Genomic DNA, 20,787 nt, shown 5'->3' on the forward strand with positions numbered 1-20,787 from the left:
ATTTTGGTCTTCACGAGAATTTGGTCCAACGCACTTAGTACAAGTGTAAACTACGAAAGTTATAGAGGAGTAAGGACTTTTTTGAAATGTAGCTTTTTTTTCAATTGAGGTAAGAATTTCGAAGAATTAATTCAGAACCGAGCGCACTTTTTTGTGTGCAATAAATATACAGTTTTTTCAATGGGTGGCACTGTAGCTCTCTGGTCTGTCAACATATATTTTTTCTGAGAGCTACAGTTCTGCAGCTACTTAAGTGTAAAATATTTGAAACTAAGTTTATATATATTATAGTACATTGATATTTATAACGGCGTCTGTGTTGTAATCGGTAGCGCGTCGGACTGACAATCTCGGGGTTGTGAGTTCGCTCCCAGGCGTGGGCGCAGTCAGTTTTTCTTCAGAAAATGAAGTCGTGCACTATTTCGGCATAGTATGCTTATGCTATTTAAATCCTTAGAACACTATGCAAGAATAGTAGGGTATGGGTTATGTAGAGACAAACTGACAGGAAGCATAATAATTGACAATATGCATTTATGACAAGAAAATTGAAAATCTTCCTGAAAGAAGTTGAATAAATTTAAGCCACTTAAGTACCAATCTAGTTAAAATTAGATGTTAGATCCGCTCACATAGTCACTACAGTCAGTTTAGCGAGTATGCGTGTGGATCTAACATCTTATTTAAATTACACATAGATTGCTGAGGTAAAAGTTTAATACATGTACCCAATATCATTCTGCTATATTTGCATCCGCGTGGGTATTAACAGTGAGCATTAACTAACTGTGGCCTGGACCTCTTATTTTATGTGTTATGGGGTGTCCAAAACAAGGTGCATGCTGACGTTTAACAAAGAAGAAACTTGCAATGGCCTAAGGTGACTTGGCTATTATCAGTTGAATACATGTCAATGGTGCATGGTTATTATATGTACCAAAAAATAACAAGTAAAAGATCAGCAGAGTGCTTTTATTAAAGAAGTAACAGAACTAAGGAAAACTTGTTTTCTACTGGATGATATGAAACAATGAGTAGAGTACCACCGCAAATATTTCTGGATCCATGCCCTTTCATCATGTTTATTTTTGAACGGGTTCAATGAACTGTCAAAAATTCTTGATATGTTTAGTAGGTGTAGGTAGAAAGTTTTGAAATTAGTGAAAAGGTTGTTAAATATTTTTAATGCAAACTACCAGTAAATGTGCATAATGAAGATGGTTGAATTTTTTTCAACATTATTTTCTGTTCATTTGTCAGATCGGGTTCGTTATGTGTAAAATAATTTCCAGCTGTCATTGGAACAAAACAAGGCATGATCAGGATCATACAAAGAAAATTAAAAGTAAAAATTAGGTAAATTATTACAGTTTGTGCATCTAAATAAGTTTTAAAACTCTCTTAAGAATCTCAGAGTGACTGATACGACCCAATTTCATGTGATTTTTTAATTGGAAACCTATCAGTTTAGTGCAGCAAACAGGCAAAGATCTAACAACGTGCATGGATCTGATCATGTTGTAAAGCTTGACAAATGGCACTTATGCAATAAATGAACCTAAATGATTAGGAGGAACATAAACATAAAAAGATTTGTTCTTTCTTAATTGCATTTTTTATTTTTCCCATTCAAAATTTACATACAAGGAATAAAAGAAGGTAATCTACATACAAGGGAAATTGCCTTTTTACTTAAAAAAAAAAAAAAAAAAAAAAAAAAAAAACTGAAAGTTATAGAGATAAAACCACTTTTGATTTTTTGATCTTTAATCATTGAAAAAATTAAACATTACCCCAAAATTGGTTAATTTTAAGAAATTTAAAAAAAATGGTTTAGGAAACACATAACTTAAATAAAAATAAATAATTAATAGTAGTTAAACTGTTCAATAGTTTCTTTATTTGGTTTAAAACTGTTGTTTCTTTATCCCATGGGAGAATTTTTTTCTATTTTGTAATGAATATGGGATAAATCCCACATTTATAAAGAGATGGGAGATTATCTTCTATATACAAGTATATGGGAGATTTTGTCCCATTATAAAGCATTCATGGGATTTTCAAACTTCTGTGGGAGAAAAAATCCCACAGAATACCTTTTTCTCCCACAGAATAATGGTGGGATATTGGTTAGGAGAAAAAACCCACCATTATCCCATGGGATTTCTTGGTTTCAGGTGTAATATCTTTTTACCTAGAAGATAATCAGGTGTAAATTTTGGTTCATGTGTTAAGTTTTAAAAAATCCCATCAGATGACATAAATGGTTTCCACATATCTTTTGAAAAGTGGTTGGCGAAAGTCCGGACAAATGTCGTGTCCGGAGTTAAATGTCGCACTGTTATACTATAAAATAAAATTTGCGTCTTTTAGAATCAAAATATCTGCTCTATTAACTTCAATAAACATGTCTTTTTTTAAATTTATAAATGTAAATATTGCATTTGAATTAACTCATTTGTAAATTTAAATTAAGATTTACAACAACCCCCACCCAACCCCTCCTCCAACCCTACAAAAAAAAAAAAAAACAAAAAAAAAAAAAACAAAAAAAAAAAAAACAAACAAAAACAAAAAAAAACAACATAATAAGCGAAAAATTATTAAAATATTTTAATAAGTTGATAAACTATTGTGAAAACTTTGGATATTTGATTAACTATAGTTAAAACTTTGTAACTTTGATTTACTGTAGTAAAAACTTTGGAACTTTGATTAACTTAAGTAAATTATAGTTATCTATAGTTTACTATAGAATTTTGTTAGGGTTGTTTCATTCTTACAGTTGCATTTTGGAGGTACTTGGATTCAGATCTATAAATGTTAATCCAACTTATACTCAAAGTTCCACTTCTAAGTGAAAGATTGTTAAAATCATGTAGTTTTCAATATATTTAATATTCCCAACACCCAAATTGAATTTGAATTGCCATACTTATATTATATCCCAAAACTTCATTAAAAAATCAATACGAAGAGCGATAAATCCCTCACAATAATTGTTTTATTGTACTTTACTTTACATATTTTATTACTTTCATTCATAATGACACGTTTCTCTAAAACTTTTATGAAGATTTCGAGCTTTAATCACTCTTATATCTATGCAAGAAATATGAATATAACAAAGGGAAACCATTAGAACAATAAAAATGAAAAGCAGAGCAAACTCGGGACTTTAAAAACATGAGAGGTGGGATTAAGTGCTATGGAGTAGTAAGCCCTTGTCGACCGGTCACATCTGCCGTGTGCTCGTTGTTATGATCGGACAAACGGAAAAATCTTCGAGCTATCCGGTTTGAAAATAATGGAATCACAATTTTGTATGAAAAACGCCAGTCAACATCCAACTTAAAGATAGATCGTGTTTGCTAACAAAGTTTTTGTATTGACCATATAATTTGCAAAATGTTGACTTTGAAGGGGACTGTTGATATCCTTGTGTAATCAGTTTATCTGTCAATTTCTTTTCTGTTTTTATGGTTTTTGTTAGGTTGTCATTTATGTAAATATGCTTCTGATATTTGCTATTGATATATAAAAATGCATGAAATACTTGAAGAAAATTTAATATAACGATTTTAAACTCATATTAAAATATTTTAATTTATATAGCAAAACGTTTATTCACTATATAGTGAAAACTTTGATACTATTTGTTATCTTCTCTTTTCTCATAATATTGTGAATTATAGTCACTATAATAGACTTCTTTACACATCCTGTCGTTAGGTCGTATGTTAACTGATGTCTTTTATACACATTGTTAGGCTATTATTTTCATACCGAATTGCCTACAAATATCTCCGTTTATCCGATATTGACAAGAAGCACACGGCGGGTGTGAGCGGTCGACAGACAATGCTTACTCTTTCTTGACATCTAATCCAACCTTTCATGTTTTCAGAGGTACGTGTTTGCTCTGCTTACATTTTTTTGTTTAATTGAACTTTGGAGCTTGCTTTCTCTTGGTTATTTAACTTATTATGAAAGATGCTTTTTAAAAATATTTCAATATCTCACTATTTCACAGGACGGAGATAATTCCATTATTCTTGATGAAACAATGAGTATATCGTTAATAGGCAAAATGTCTGCGATATGTCTTCAACCTTCCACACTTTTTGACATTAATTTATCCCCTAATGCTACTAACCATTTATTTTATTTTCTGATTCTAGGAAATACTGGCTTTCTTTTTTTATCAGTTCTATTCCGTCTAAAAATTTAGATCATCATTTATCTGGTTTATCATTTAAAATGAGTAATGCTTCGACAATCTTACTATTCAATCATATTTCCCTATTAGATTCCGGTAAAGAGGGAATAACTCTTAAATGTTTTAAAAGTCAAGTAATTAAGTCAGCATTGATTATCATTCTTACACAGACGACATTCAGCACTGAATATGCTTGATTTATTTACCACCTATGAATGAATGAGGGGAGGGGTGCAGTGAAAAACAGTTTTGAAGGAAAGGGGATAGTTTTTGCATTTAAGCGAGGATGTTGAGATCGATTGAATATCGCGAACAATTTCTTTTTCCATACGAGATAACAGTTATCTTTCTAGACATCATATAATCGTTAAAATTACTTCTCGCTAAAATCTTTAAGGACAAATTGCAAAAATTTGAGTCTCTCTAAAAATTTAAACCATATTGTATTTTTTTTTTATGAATATTTCAGCATATTTTATCTAATGTTCTAATATGTTTCAAACACACATAATTATACGAAAACCAGTATTTCATTTATTATAAATTTGAATCCCTTTTTCTGAGGCTCACATTGGATATTCTTTTGACGTCCAGACACTGCTAGAGCCGCACGGCCGTAACGTAATAAAACATATATAAAATTCGGGGTTTATATATAGCCATCGGTGTTTTCCTGGTGGACAACCACGATGTAATAAACCGATTACAAAAAAAAAAATGTTTTTTTCTACAGCGTAAAACCAAGTGATATATATATTTTTTTATTTCACTTTCAATTCCACATAAAGTTTTATACTTTTACTTATAAGTACGACACGGTTGTTCTAGATTCGATACATTTTGTCTAAATGATTAGCTTTAAGTACGCGACGGTGTAGATATGTGAAAACACGAAAACAGCTCTAACATATTCTAACGCACATTACATGTCAGCTATTGTTTGTAGAACGTTTCAGTACACTTATGTACACTTAAAAGTTGTAAGATAGTTGTACATGTAACATATTTAAGCGCAATCATTTGGTTATTGGAAGAAAAACGGCACCATATTCTTCCATAATATTCTCTCCTCATATATTGTTACGTAATACATATAGTTATGTGACATTATGTTTGAATGTTTGAATTTGTTAAACGTTGCTTTGTGTGTTACATAAAAGATCAAAATGTAAAAAAAAGATAAACACACTTGTTATCATGAATTTTTTGTGGATTATGTAATATGTAGTTTTTCTTTTTGCGAGAAAATATTTTCTAAAATTCATCCGTTTTACAATAAAACACCCTGGACTATATAACCCTGGAGTTTTATATACGTTTTATTCCGTTCATGCTATCCTCCAGGAAATCAACCTTGGCTATATGAACCTGGTATTTTATATGCTGTTTTTACGTCACTTCCGTCGAAAGGATATGATAAATGTTGTATAGAAAGATTAATTTGCAATATTTTCTAGAAGTTTTGTAGCTACATATGTAGAATTAAAATGTCTTAAGCCTGATTTTCTTTATTACGTGAGTTCTTATATATTCGAATTTATATGAGATCTGTTGTACTGACACATTCTTGTAGCAGTCGAAACAGGGGCCAGCTGGACATTTATACAAGCTAAACAAATTCTAAAATATGTAGAATAAAGTTTATATTCTATGAATCTTTGTAGTTCTAACGTTTACAAAATGAGGTGTCAAAAAATTAAATATCCGGGATTTGTTTTAGTATAAAGTCAAATTATCTCTCTTTCTATGTTTGAATTCATCTCGATTAAAACATCCCCCCTCCCCTTGAAAAGAACATCCGCACTTCAAACTCCTCTGGATTAATAACCTCATTTAAAGTCAGCATTTCGTAAATTCTACGGTCGGTCGTTATAATGACCTTATTAGCAAATACAACATATTATTGAATCGTATTTTGACTAACGTTTCATACCAATTATCAGGCTTTTGTTTCTATACTAAATGAATTTTAAGTATTACTTTAAAAAAAATATGTACATTGGAATATACTGTGTATAGAAAGAGTTGTTGCGCTTGCATTATTCTAGGAAATTTTTGACGTTGCCAAATTAGATAAGGCAAATGCAAGTGAATCTTGGAAACGAAAACATTCTGTAAATGCCCAGTGGAAATCATGCGCGGGAAAAAAGTCTGGTCTTGGTCGTTCAGATATGACTGCAGAACTGTAGCGTTATGGTTTTATATTTTAGTCTTTGACCATAACGTTAGTCGTTACATATCCCATACTGTAAATAAAGTGCAATTTACGGCGCAGATTTTCTGCGCACATTGGGAATGTATTTCGCCACTTTCCAGCTTTGGTCAATCAACGATCTACATGTATCTTCCCTAATTCTAGACTTATTTTATAACCAAACTGTATATTTTATCCCCCTCCTAACCGTTTAGAATTGTCTCTACAGACCAATAAACTTGCGTATTGTGAATTTCTTGTCGGATGGCATATCAAGTTTATTGGTCTGTAGAGATAACGGATCTGTAGCGTTATGGTCAAAGACTAAAATATAAAACCATAACACTACAGTTCTGCAGCTAGTTCAGACAGCATCACTTTTCAGTTTCTTTCATGACGCCATGAAAAGTAATAGATACTGTGTATTGGATAGCTTCAAATTATTTTAAGCCGCCTTTTCCCCGCAACATTCCTCAGTGTTTTGTTGTTTATTAAAACAGAGAGTGAAGGCGTTTTCTTGAAATGCTGTGATATTACAATAACTGTGAATTGGGTTCTTGACTGTAAAGAGAAATGTTAGGGAATGAGGAGTTCCATAAAGAAGTTATTTTATATATATATAAAAAAAGAATTCGCATTGGTAATTGTAAATAAATTTAACTACTGATTATTCTGTCTACCTAGTACATAGGGCTCAATGGGTGTGACCGGTCAACAGGGGATGCTTACTCCCCTAGACACCTGGTCCCACCTCTGCAATTTCTAGCGGTCCATTTTTTATGCCCTGATTTGAATTGTTTTTAGATCGATCACTGTTCGTTATCTTCAGCTATTTCATTTCAAATACGAAAATATATGTATATCTCATGTATTTTTTTCGGAAAACCTTGAGAGATATATTGCAAAAACTCAATAAGGGCCGAAAAAGAGGACGGTTCCATTGTCGTCAGTAGCTAGGTATCAGTAAGGGATCTATTTTCTCAATAAAATATGCACCTTCTGATAAGGCTTCAGGAAACAATGCTTTTATTTTATTTAACTGTCGTCACAAAGTCAAAAAGAATTTAATCAGAAAGATATTTCCTCCTTGTTTAAATTGTACGGAAAAGATGTGAAGTAATGTGTTACAATGCAATGCTATGGAATCGAAACATAACGTGACATTTACTGCGATGTTAAAAATGTGTTGTTATTGCCTCCGCCTTAATAGAAAGTGAAAATCAATACAGATAACAATTGAAATCACAGCAATTGTGTTCGATAAAATGAGTTAAAAGTTAAAATTTCTGGTCAGCTTGTACCATTCAAATAAGAGATGACTTAAAGTAACTGCATGTTTTGTTTTAAAAAGAGAACTTCTCTTTTTTGATAATTGATTGTAACATTACTTTCTGCTTTCATTTTCTCAGTGAATTTCTTCAGTTTCATTATCATTATTCATTATTCCATAAATTAAATAGCTTTCAAATACCACTGACCGGTCGAAATAGCCTAGTGGTAGGGCGCTTGCTTCGTTATCAGGAGTTCCGGGTTCGATTCTCGTTTTAGGCGGCGCGTCAATCTTAAGACGTATAACAAAGGTAGTGACTGTTCCTTCGGCAAGCGCCGTCATTTGAATTGAAAGATACTGGTCTTTCGGATATGACTTTAAAAATGTAGGTCCCTTGTCATTGCTTAATGGCCCTAAGTTCCGAGTATTGGTCTTATTTGGAGCCCTTCATGGGCATTAGGTGTCGTCTCAAATGAGTGAAAAATTCGCACAAGGGACGTAAAAACACAAAGAATGAATCAATCAAATACCATTGAAAACATCATGACGGGAAAAATAAGATAGGTCAAATAACAGATATGTATATGAATACAAAGTTTACAGATATTACATATTTATAAACTGTAAAATGTAAGTTCAGAGAGTAAAGAAAGCATGGATTAATAATTTTTTTTGAAATGTAAACTAATTATTTTGTCCAAAAAAATTGCTTAAACTAAATAGTGCAAAAGGTCTAGCGATATACACAGATTTGTGGAAGTGCAGTTTCACGTCCTTTTAAATCTCCTATTAAACGATTTCATGATAAAATTATTTAGATTTATGCTTCGCTTTGTCAAAATAAAAAACTATTTATTGTCCATAATAATACTATAAGTCGCTAAGTCGCATGAAGATTTTTTTTTATCCCCTTTCCTAGAAAAATCTTAATTTTTTAAGCAAAGTTGAAAATATTATCTTTCATAATTTTAAAATCTTTCATTCGGCCCAAGAAAAGATTGTAAGTAGAATGTAAGGCTGAAATCTTGTCACATTTTTTACGAAGTTTATCTAACAACAAGAGCATTAATTCTGTAACATTATAAATGGTGACAATATCGAAAAGTGGTCAATCTCATAAATCCCTTAAACATAACGAAACGTGAACAGGACAAAAGCACGAGTCCCTGGAAACACAAGAGGTAGGATCAGGTACCGAGAAGAAGTAAGCATTCCTTGTCGACCGGTCAGACCCGCCGTGAGCCCCATTTGAAGATCAGGTAGACGAAGTACTCCGTCGTCAAACTGAGTATAAAAGTAATGACCTAACAAGTGGGGTGGAACATGTCTGACAAAATACTACCCACCAACATGTTATATAATGTATTTACAAACAAGGTCGACCGTAGAATTTGCGAAAAGTTGACTTTAAAGGAGGGTGTTGAAATCCTTGCGTCTCGAATCAGTTGGGAGACATAAACATCATATGCAGGTGATGTTAGAATATTGCTTCATTGAAATAATTGTGTTTTGATGCTGTTGATATTAAAAACAAAAAAAAAAAATATTTTAAATTCAAGTTCTTTGAGGCTTTTGAGAACTAACGTTTGATTTACACCACTTCTTTTCTTCATTTTGAAGCAAAAGTGCTTTGAGAAAAACATTTTAGTTGTATTAACATCACAAGTAGTTGTAATTGAAAAGTTTGGGTGCAATAGTTAGGGATTAACTATAGGGAATGCAGTGTGTTGACATCAACTTGAAATATGGTGGAATGCAAGACCTTTTTATGTTTAAAATGTTACTTCAGCTTTTTTGTCTTTGTTGGCCAACTTTAGCTTTAGCTTAAGAAAACGACGGAGTGACACAGAATTATTACATGTATCTTTCGAAACACATTCTGTGATTGCAACATTTATAATAACCGAAATTAACATGTATTTCCTCACTTCAGTCGTGACACCTGATCCCACCTATGATGTTTCAGAGGTCTGTGTGTGCTCTGCTCCTGGTTTGTATTGTTTTAATGGACTTTCTAGAAGTTAGCTTCTACGAATAGTCATCTAAAAGCTTGAACGACACAGGTAAAGAGTAGATTTTTTAATCCAAGCCAGCACTATTTGTGAGCATGTTTATCATTTAGTAGATAGTTGATATGCTACACAGGTTTAAATGACGCCGTGAACCTTGTGAACATAATGAGTGTTTTTCTTTTCATTAATAATCATCCCTTTCTTGCCATCTGAAATAAGAGTAAATTATGTTAATTAATCTGCCGTGTATAAATAGCTCTGATGTGCATAAAAGTTTTAATAAAAGTGTCGAGTTTGAATCTTTAATTAACGTTTCATTGCTGATCTTTTAATATGAACTACCGTATATCACAATTTGTTTGCACTTTTATGTTACAAGTAATTGAGAACTTTAATATGGTCCTGTTAGTTAGCAATATATATATATATATATATATATATATATATATATATATATATATATATATATATATATATATATATATATATATATATATATATATATATATATATCCGTTATCCGTAGAATCATGTGTTCCCTTTAATTATACCGTATACGACACTGGTAATACTTCTTACACCCTACTGTCCGATAGCTCTATTGCAAACCAGTATCTGAGAGCTCTATCGCACCCTGGTGTCTGAAAGCTTTATTACACCCTACTGTCAGTTAACTCTTTTGCATTCTACTGTCTGAGAGATTTATTGCACCCTATTGTTAAATAGCTGTATATAAAGGTTGAAGTATCTTCTTAATTTATTTCAACAACCTCGTTTAAAGTCAGCATTTCGAAAATTCAGCGTATGGTTGTTATAATGTCCATGTTAGCAAATATAACCTATCATTGGGTCGTATTAATTTTGGCTGACTTGTTTCATACCAATCTTTAGGCCTTTGCTTTTATACTTAATCTGACTTCGGAATATCCCGTCTACCTTTTGAGTACATAGGACTCAAGGCAGATGTGATCGGTCGACAGGGTATGCTTACTCCTCCTAGGCACCTGATCCCACCTCTGGAATGTCCGGGGATCCGTGTTTTATTCCCTTTAAACAAATTTGCATTGTTTGTAGGTGTTTTGAGATCGATCATTGTCCGTTATCTTCATCTTTCTCTTAACAAGGTTCGCATATTTTAATTAGTCTGAAAAAAAAAAACATCAATATGGGAAAACTTAAATCATTGAGTACACCTCAACGACAACGAGAAGAATACTGGATTAGGAAACTAGGCACAAAATTTCCATATGGAAGCAATGACAATGTCGATAGTATTCTTTCAAGGCCACAGTGTAACAATTTAAATGTGATGGGACTTTTTAACAATACTCAGAGACGTTAGCGTAGTCATGGACATCGGTCTTACAATAAACCTATTATACACGATATTTCTTTTGATTCACTACTACCTTATGTAAATAAACAGTTAGGTCTCCACCACATTCGCACCAAACTTTACTCTGTCCCTTTGAAAGTTCTATATGGTTTATTTGAAAAAGTCAAGGAAAGTCCATATTTGGATTTTTCGACACCAGAATACAGGCTTGGATCTGTGATTATGGATGTTGCAAATCATAGGCTTTTTATTCCGCCAAGTTTTACGAACACTGCTCAGACAACCCGTTTGTTCCTTAAACTTCAGTTTGCAAACAAAAGAATTGACGCAGTTAATATTAGTAATGTTCTTAATCACAAAAGGGTCCAGTCTTGTATTCCACCATATTTCAAGCTGAAGTCCACACCTTGTATTTCTTATAAATACATATCGACTATTGCTTCCAAACTTTTTAATTACAAAAAAAATCTACAATTCCTAGATATAACATCTGATACATAATCCTCCTACGTTTTCACGTTCGTCTTCACCCTACAACTATAGTCCTGCTGGACACGTCATTACTGTTGATGTAAAGATAGTTGATAATGAGGACCTTTAATCCCTTATTTTAAAAGGGCCAAAATTTAGGGAACCCCGTTCTTTCAACTGGCGTCAAAATTTTACAAATATTATGAATTCTGTGGAAGATTACGCCAGGCGATGGGCCAAACAAGAAAAAGAAGACCTTGACACTTTGTCAGAATGGATCAAGAGCATCAGATGGATGTTGGAATCTCGCATTAAGCGATTGAGGGGCTGTATGAAAACTATTTATCCTTCTGTCTTTAATAATTCAGAAGTGAAAAGGAAATGAGATAGATTACACTGTCAATCAGTATGTAGTGGTCCCAGCTGACAAAGCTGGTAACAACATAGTCTTTGTTTGTAAGGCTCATTATTTGAATTGTATTTTAGAAACTAGGATTTAATTCTACGGGTGGAAATCTAACTTACACCCATACCTCCCTTTCTAATGAGGAAATTCTTCAAAATCATATGTCCGTTTTAGATAATTTTAATATTCCCAACAATCAAAATGAATTTGAATTACCATAACTTTACTGGATTCCTAAACTTCATAAAAATCCTTACAAACAAAGATACCTAGCGGGTCCCAGTAAATATTTTACCAAGTCTCTTTCTTTACTCCTCATTACAATATTTACAGTGGTAAAGGAGAAACTTCAGAAGTACTGTTCAACAATATATTCGAGTGAATCAGATGTGGATACTTTAACACTCCAAAGAACTTTTGGAAAATTTGAAATCACAAAATTTTACTTAAATCAATAGTATCAAAACGTACGACTTTTCAACACTTTATACAACCATTCACGATAAATTGAAGTCCAGGCTTTTGACATCAAAGACAGCTGCGTTTTCAATAACAATGGAACTCGTAAATATACATACCTTGTCAATGGTCATTTACAAAATTATTTTGTTAAAGCTGAACACGCTTCGTAAAAAGAATGTGTCCACCATATTCGATTGGACTCGAGCTATATCTGAATGCCCCTATATATAGAGCTGCTCACTTGGTCACTGTTCAGTGTAATCAATCGTCACCGGTGTAGACGGACGTATGCTATACAGCACTTGGTAGCGACAAAAATAACTGTGTGCTTCTTCTAATGCAGGAGAGTAAGATACCAAAGACACTTACAACAGTTGCACAGGTCAGTGCAGTATACAAACAAACACAAATATACGTACATGTAACTGCAATAAAATGTAAACAAAGGGAATGCAAAATTACCAGCAAGAAGACGGGTCGCCATTCCACGCCGATACCAGTGACAATAAAGCAGTCAGGTGTAACGAATGCAGACAGTATACCCTGATGCTGACATCTTAGATAGTAATATCGAAAATGGCGTATGTCTATTTACGAGTCGTGTTCAGCTTTAAAAAGCACTCTGATTGTACACACAAGTACTCTGAAGTTGATATTAAAAAGATGCTTGAGTTTCTGATTGACAATATTTTTGTAGATTTTGGAGATCAGGTCTTCCAACAATCTGTTGGAATTTCCATGGGTACCAATTGCGCCCCCTTATTAGCAGACCTATTTTTGTATTCATATGAAGCAGAATTTATTCAAAAACTTCTACATGAGAGGAAGAAAACACTTGCTGTAGCCTTCATCTCGACATTTCGATATATTGACGACATATTATCAATTAACAATAGTTACTTTCATTCATATGTCGACTCAATGTATCCAAGTGAGCTTGAGATAAAAGATACCACAGATTCTGATACATTTGTTTCATATTTAGACAATTTACTAGAAAAAGACGTTAATGGTAACCTAACAACAAAGCTTTATGATAAACGTGATGACTTCAACTGTTCAATCGTCAACTTCCCTTACTTATGTAGCAATATACCCTCATCACCTGCATATGGGGTTTATGTCTCTCAGTTGATTCGATACGCAAGAGCTTGCTGTACGTATGAACAATTTCTAAAACAAAGCAAGCTATTGACAAACAAATTGACGAAACAAGGATATCAACAGTCTCGTTCGAAGTCATGTTTTTGCAAGTTTTTTCGGTCGATATAATGACTTTGTCAGCAAATACAACCTATCACTGAGTAAAATGCTGACTGACGTTATTCATACTAATTGTGAAGCCATTATTGATACACTGAACTGTCTACGGATTTTTCCGTTTTTTTTTCCGATCATGAGAAGGAGCACACGGCGGGTGTGACCGGTCGGCAGGGGATGCTCACTCCTCCAAGGCACCTGATCCCACCTCTAAATTTTGAGGTCCGTGTTTGCTGTGCTCCAAATTTGTATCATTTCGTTGGACTTTCGAGATTGAATACTGTTTGTTATCTTCATATTTCATTAAATCCTACAGGAAGTTGTTATTGGTTTTTGAAGAAACATCATGGGGGTGGCTTCATTTACACAGATATATCCATCTGACATCTGGTCATGAACGATTTTATTTAACATGTAAGACTCCATTGGCCGTCTTTTGAAACAAATTAAAATACCTGATGGATTATTAAACCAAAAATAGGTCTATAGAATTAAAGGTTTTGATGTATAATGTACTATTAAGCAACAAAGTGCGTATTATGCTTATGAAGGTGAGAATTTTCAAAGGATAATGACTGAGCAATTCAATTGTGCTTACCCTGTAAATCTCTTTCTAAATTATTAATCTTTCAGTATCTTCATTCATTAAAAGTATACATCTGTTGTAATTCTTTTTCATGACAATCTTGCAAAAATCGATAAATTATTTTGTAGGAGTGTTCGATGATTTTATTGCTCTATTATCTTAAAAAGACTATAATTAAGATGAATTCTGTTTCATGAATTTCAATATTTTTGAATTCTACAACACATTTAAACACAAAATACAAACACTGCACATAAATGTCACATAATAATTAGTTTTTTTCTAGCTATTCCACCACAAAGTTTGCATAATAATCAGTAGATTATACCACATGACGTCTGACAATTTTTGGCACTACGATCCATCACACAGAACAAAGCACGGTTGTCGTAATCAGAAAACTTCAGTACAACCATCAATAATCACCGGAACAGATTCTAGTTTTTTGCAGTCAATAATCAAAGATGGCGGTACTTCCGTCTTTTTAAACATGCCATCGTCTTCAGTGATATTTTCGTAACTTCTGTTTAAAACATTATTGTTACTTTCGAGACTTCTCACGTCTGCACCTCTGTTATTTACGATAATCTCGTAAGGGTTTTCAGAGTTTATTGATGAGCGCCGACTGGCACTTATGACGGTTTCGTAGTGCATAAGTTGTGGTTCTGAAGCGCTCTGATAATCCATACCTTCTTCAGAGGCTCCAGTATGGCTAGATTTACTTTCGATTTTTTCTATGCCAATCTCTTTTGTCCTGTGGAAATATAGGTAGAAGGTCGTTGCAATAAAAATACACAAAAGTAACGACTCTACTCCGATAATAATGTAAAGATTGATTTCATCTAGTTTCACTTTACACGGAATTATGGTGCTCCCCTCCTTCTCTGTTGGAATATATGGTTCCTCCCAGGATGAATTCTGCACACTGTCTCCAGGGATAGTTTGCGTAAAGTTCTGGTGCATTTTAAGTCGTTTTGTTTTCCAGGATATTTTGAATCAACTGTTTTCAACAAGAATCTCATCACACGGTTTAGAAATTTGCAGTGTTTGATAAAACTACAATTAAGTCCATCATTTCACCTTCATTGTGCTGAGTTCTTTTCTCCAATCTGAAAAAAATTGAGAATTTTCTAATTAAAGCTAAAAAATGGAAAGAAGTTATAGTACGTGGGCTACAGGCAGTGACACAACATTGAAATATATGGCTATTACACAATAATCAGAGGTGAACAGGGACACAAACCACAGGCTGGCAGGAGCGCTTCATCAGTCACAGCGAAACACCTGAGGAAGACCATGTATCAAGCAACAAAATGATCATTGTTCTCTTACTTAATTAAAACTCCTGTATCAGGGTATTTAAAATCAAGTTGTGACCATCATGTAGATATAAATTAAATATACTGTTGGCTAGTCTTTCAGTGAACATTGCTTATACTGCATGTTCAAGATAGAATGGAATGATTACATGTTATATCTATCATCCGGGCACTAGTATGTGTATGAATATCATGCGTGGATGTGGAAGCCCCCCCCCCCCTTCTCTTGGTTGTCAGAAATATAAAAAAATAAAGGGTAAAGTAACCATAAAACATACAATGACCTTAAAACCTTCATTGAAAGAGGTTTTTATTTATGTTTATTTTTCATAGAATTTCTTTTTTGGTTTTGTTTTTCGTTTTTGGCATTTTTGTGCTTTCAACTTATTAATGGGTCTGAAATTCTTTTGAGTTGGTGGGAACCCCCCCCCCCCATCCACTCCCCCCCCCCCCCCCCAACTTGGAAAAATACTTGGATCCGTGCATGCATATCAAAGATACATTCGATTAAAGCAGCTATACTTGTACATACTTTTCTCAATAATGAACAGAAAAAACATCTCAGCATAGAATAAATCCAGGGAATTTAGTACACGTTGTTGACATATTCAATTTACATCTTTTATTGAGAAAACTCTCTAAATCTTGTATCATGAATTTCCGAAAATGAGTGTCAAAAATAATGCTTGATCAGATTTCTAGATGAATTGAGATAAATGTTTACTTGTTTGATCAATGTACAAGCTGCCTGTGGTATTATGAATGATAATCATTTCCTGTTTATCACTTATTCATCATGCACGTGCACTGTATTTTGCTTTCAATACGATTCTCTCGTCCTTCCAGTAACAAACGGTACATTGGATGAAAAGAGAATCACAAGAACAATGCCCAGTTTCTAAACTAGATGATAGATTATCAAAAAAGAGTCTAAATTTGGATATGTATGGAACATATGATATTTTGTGTCAACTTTATTGAAAATGTTTAACTAATCTTTGGAAAAAACTTATTAGTCAAGGTATGGCCTAAGGTATGGACGCACTTAAATTGATTTTTTTCAAGCATATTGTGGTCAAGAGACACAGATTTTCCTTAAAGAAACATTGTGATAAAATGCAGAAAAACAAACAAACAAACAAACAAAAAATTAATAAATAAATGTACCAATACTGATTCAGCATTATTTTTGAGTTATTACCACTTTGATTTCAATCCTGGAAGAGCTCTGGTGTTTAACAAAAATGATTATAATTCCACAGAACATTAAAAACAGTGGCGGTAACCCAATTTCTTAATTGTCAGAAATGCAAGTCACAATAAGAGGCTTTGTGAATGAAAAAGTATACCAAAAAAAAAGAGAAGCCATTGAAAATGTATCTTACTATAGTTATATGTACTTCCGGTAGAGGATACTTCCGGTAACATTGTATCTATATATTAAATTTTTATATATACACTTGTATAAGAGTGACCAAAATAGAACTCTGATTCCAGATTGAATTTTTACATTTATTTTCGCATAAAAAATTAAAATAAAACGGGATTTTTTGTTAAATCTCTTACGACATTGGAACAGTTGGCAAGCTTTGGCTTTAATTCTTACAACAAACCAGAAAAGAATATTATATATGTATGCATGTAATATTTTTCTAGTATTCTTAAAACATATTTAAATACTCCGAACAACAGAAAAAAATACAGTTTAGACAAGAAAAGATTCTGCATGGTTAAAATACTTTTGGGAGTCCTCTGGCATAAAGAGTAAGTCAATACCGTACACAGATATCCCTGACCTATAGATCTGTTACTGGAGACCTGACAGGTTTACAGCTGATCTTTATTTATAATAAACCTCTACAGTAAGTCAAAAGAAATATATTACAATCAAGAGGACCTAAAAACTAGAATTTTATATAGAACTTTGAAGTTTTAATCTTATAAAAACAATTTAAGGAAAAAAAATAATAATAAAAAAAAAATACTTACGAACTGTGCAAGACGGGGCAATAAATTTGGTTTTGGGACAACTATACCTGTTTCGTTGAAGATTTCACGTGACAAAACCACCATAAATCACAGCAATTAATTCAAAAGCAATTCGTCTTCTTTTCCCAGTGCATATTGAATGATAATTTTATGCGCTAGTAGGTTAATTTTAATATTTAAAATCGCGCCTTTGTTTTTTCGTCTTTCCTTAACCAACTTATTATATGGCATAATTTAATTCAAGGTGGGTTTCAGATAAACTCTGAGTATTAATTAATTAATTAAGACTTTTATGTTTAATAAGTCTGGGTCTGTTAAATGTGTTAATAAGGTATACTGACAGATTCATAACTCGGTCACACCTGTTCGGCAGAGAATGACCTATCAAATTCATCAAATATAGAAAGGAGAGGTAGCACAATCAACACGTTATCTTTCAAACCTTTTCTAATGCAACTTTCACGCTCTGAGTTTGATGTGGAAAAGGGTGACTTTCATGGTCTGAAATGAAATACGTGGAGATAACGAACGGTATTCGAGCCCAAAAGTTCATTTAACATTACAAAATAGGAGCAGAGCAAACACGGACCTCTCAGACATCAGAGGTGGGATCAGGTGCCATAGAGCAGTGAGAATCCCCTGTCGACCGGTCACACCCGCCATGTGCTCCTTGTCATGATCGGGAAATAATGGAAAAATCTGTCGACAATTCAGTGTGTAAATAATGGCCTAACAATTAATATGAAAAAAGTCAGTCAGCATTTGACCTAATGATAGATTGTATTGGCTGACAATGTCATTGTATCGACCATAGAACTTACGAAATGATGACTTTTAAAGAGACTGTTGATATTCTTGTTTCATCACCTTGTTTGTCAATAACTTACCTCGTTTTAGAAATTGTTCATACGTAGAGCATGCTCTGGCGTATCGAATCAACTGAGAGATATAAACCCTGTATGCAGGTAATCAGGGTATATTAATTGCTGCATAAGTATTGGAAGTTGACGATTGAAAATTTAAAGTCATCACGTTTAATATAAAGCTTTTTTGTTAGATTACCATTAACTTCTTTTTCAAATAAAATATCCAAATATGAAACAGATGTGTCAGACTCTGTGGTATCTTTTATCTCAAGCTTTCCGGGATATATCGTGTCGACATTAGAATGGAAATAACCATTGTTAACTGACAATACGTCGTCGATATTATATAAATATTACATGTAGTTGAGTGTAACATTGAAATTTTCACCCCTAAAAAACTATTTTCAACCGAGGCGCAGGTTTTCGAGGGCCGGGTGAAAATTTTTAATGTTACCCTCAACTACATGCAATATTTATTATATTATACTGAATGTTTTCTACAAATACATATAACAGTGAGTCTTGTTCGCATAAATTCTGCGCAGGCAATACTTTTTGGAATATCACCCGTTGTCAAGCAATGTTGACCAATGCTATGCTGAAGGGCGTGGCTTCATCATTCAGCGGGTAATAGTGTTTTTTAACAAATTTTTCTCGATCACATAGATATTGTCAATCAGAAACTCGAGCATCTTTTTAATGTCAACTTCAGAGTACTTGTGTGTACAATCAGATTGTTTTATAACAAAGTAATTTTGCAAATGACCAATGACTAGGTAAGTAAATTTACGAATTCCATTTTTATTGAAAAAGCATCTGTCAACGATGTCAGAAAGTCTGGACTTTAATTTATCATGAGGAATAGTTGTATATAAAGTTGAAAAGTCATAAGTTTTTATGTTGTTGACTTTGGTAAAATTTTGTGATTTCAAATGTTCCAAAAGTTCCTTGGAATTTTTTAGTATCCACATCTGATTTACACCACTTCTCGAATATATTGTTACACAGTACTCTTGAAGTTCTCCTTCACTACTGTTAATATCTTACGGAGGAGTAAAGAAAGAGGCTTGGTAGAACATTTACTTGAAACCGCTATGTATCTTTGTTTGTCAGGATTTTTATGAAGTTTCGGAATCCAATATAGTTATGGTAATTCAAATTCATTTTGGTTGTTGGGAATATTAAAAATATTCAAAACTGACATATGATTTTGAAGAATTTCCTCTTTAGAAAGGGAGCTACGGGTATAAGTTGGATTACCACTTGTAAAATTAAATCCTAGTTATACAATTTATATAATGAGCCTAACAAACAAAGCCGATGTTGTTATCTGCTTTGTCAGCAGGGACCAGTACGTACTGATCGTGTAATCTGCTTGATTCTTTCTTCACTTCTAAATTATTGAATACAGAAGGATAAATGGTTTTCATACCGTCCTTCAGTCGTTTAATGTGAGATTTTAACATATATCTAATACATTTAATCCATTCTGACAAAGTGTCAAGGTCTTCTTTTTCATGTCTGACCCAACGCCTGGTGTAATCCTCTACAGAATCCATAATATGTATAACATTACGAGGCCAGTTAAAGGCCGAGGTTTTCAACCGGTCGGTTTTCCTCAGGTAAATTCAGTGTGGGGTGGAGCTTAATTGAAACGGCTGAGAAGCCCCGAGGGAACCAAGCTGGCTTGTGTATACCTACCTATATACATGGGATGTTAGTCATGTTACCTGTATATTACCTGTAAATGTTTTCCTAAGGCATTGTTTAACTTCGCGTGTTGGTCAATTGAAATGCTGATCGTCAAATTTATGAAATAAAACATGCTAATTTTTTTTTATGTAGACTGATTCCTTTAGTTCAATTCTTTTTTAAAAATATGTCTGAATAAAGGAGACAATTTTAGTTTAATTTTGTGCGTTAATAAATTTCAAATCTTTGGTTGTAAGCTGGCGACAACGAGGGAAATAGTCATTCGCAAAACGAAAGTAGAAAAAAGGGCGGTCCTGAATAAGTATCTAAAACCAGGGACCTATATACTAAGTATATAGGTCCCTGCTAAAACTTAGAAATCCTGTTTGAAGTCTAAATTTTGTAGAAAATATATAATAAATGAGATAAATATTTTTGATATAATTCCTATGTGATTAACCCATGACGCATGTTCCTTAAAAATGGTCATGGCATCCGCGTATTGCTTCTCCGACAGGTAGATGAAACGGGAATATAATCACTTTATCCTACTTTTTTCCTTGGGATCCACAATTCTAAACATACTGCTTATTTCTCTTTAAAACTGGTTATTATACCGTAACTTTCATCATCATGTCTCCAAGAAATATTACACGTCTTAAAATTTTTATCTTGGACAATATGACTATCTCATAATTATAAAAA

Source organism: Saccostrea echinata, unplaced genomic scaffold, assembly GCF_033153115.1.
Source record: "Saccostrea echinata isolate AGI-Se365-2 ecotype Australia unplaced genomic scaffold, CSIRO_AGI_Sech_v1 ptg000030l, whole genome shotgun sequence".
Taxonomy (NCBI): domain Eukaryota; kingdom Metazoa; phylum Mollusca; class Bivalvia; order Ostreida; family Ostreidae; genus Saccostrea; species Saccostrea echinata.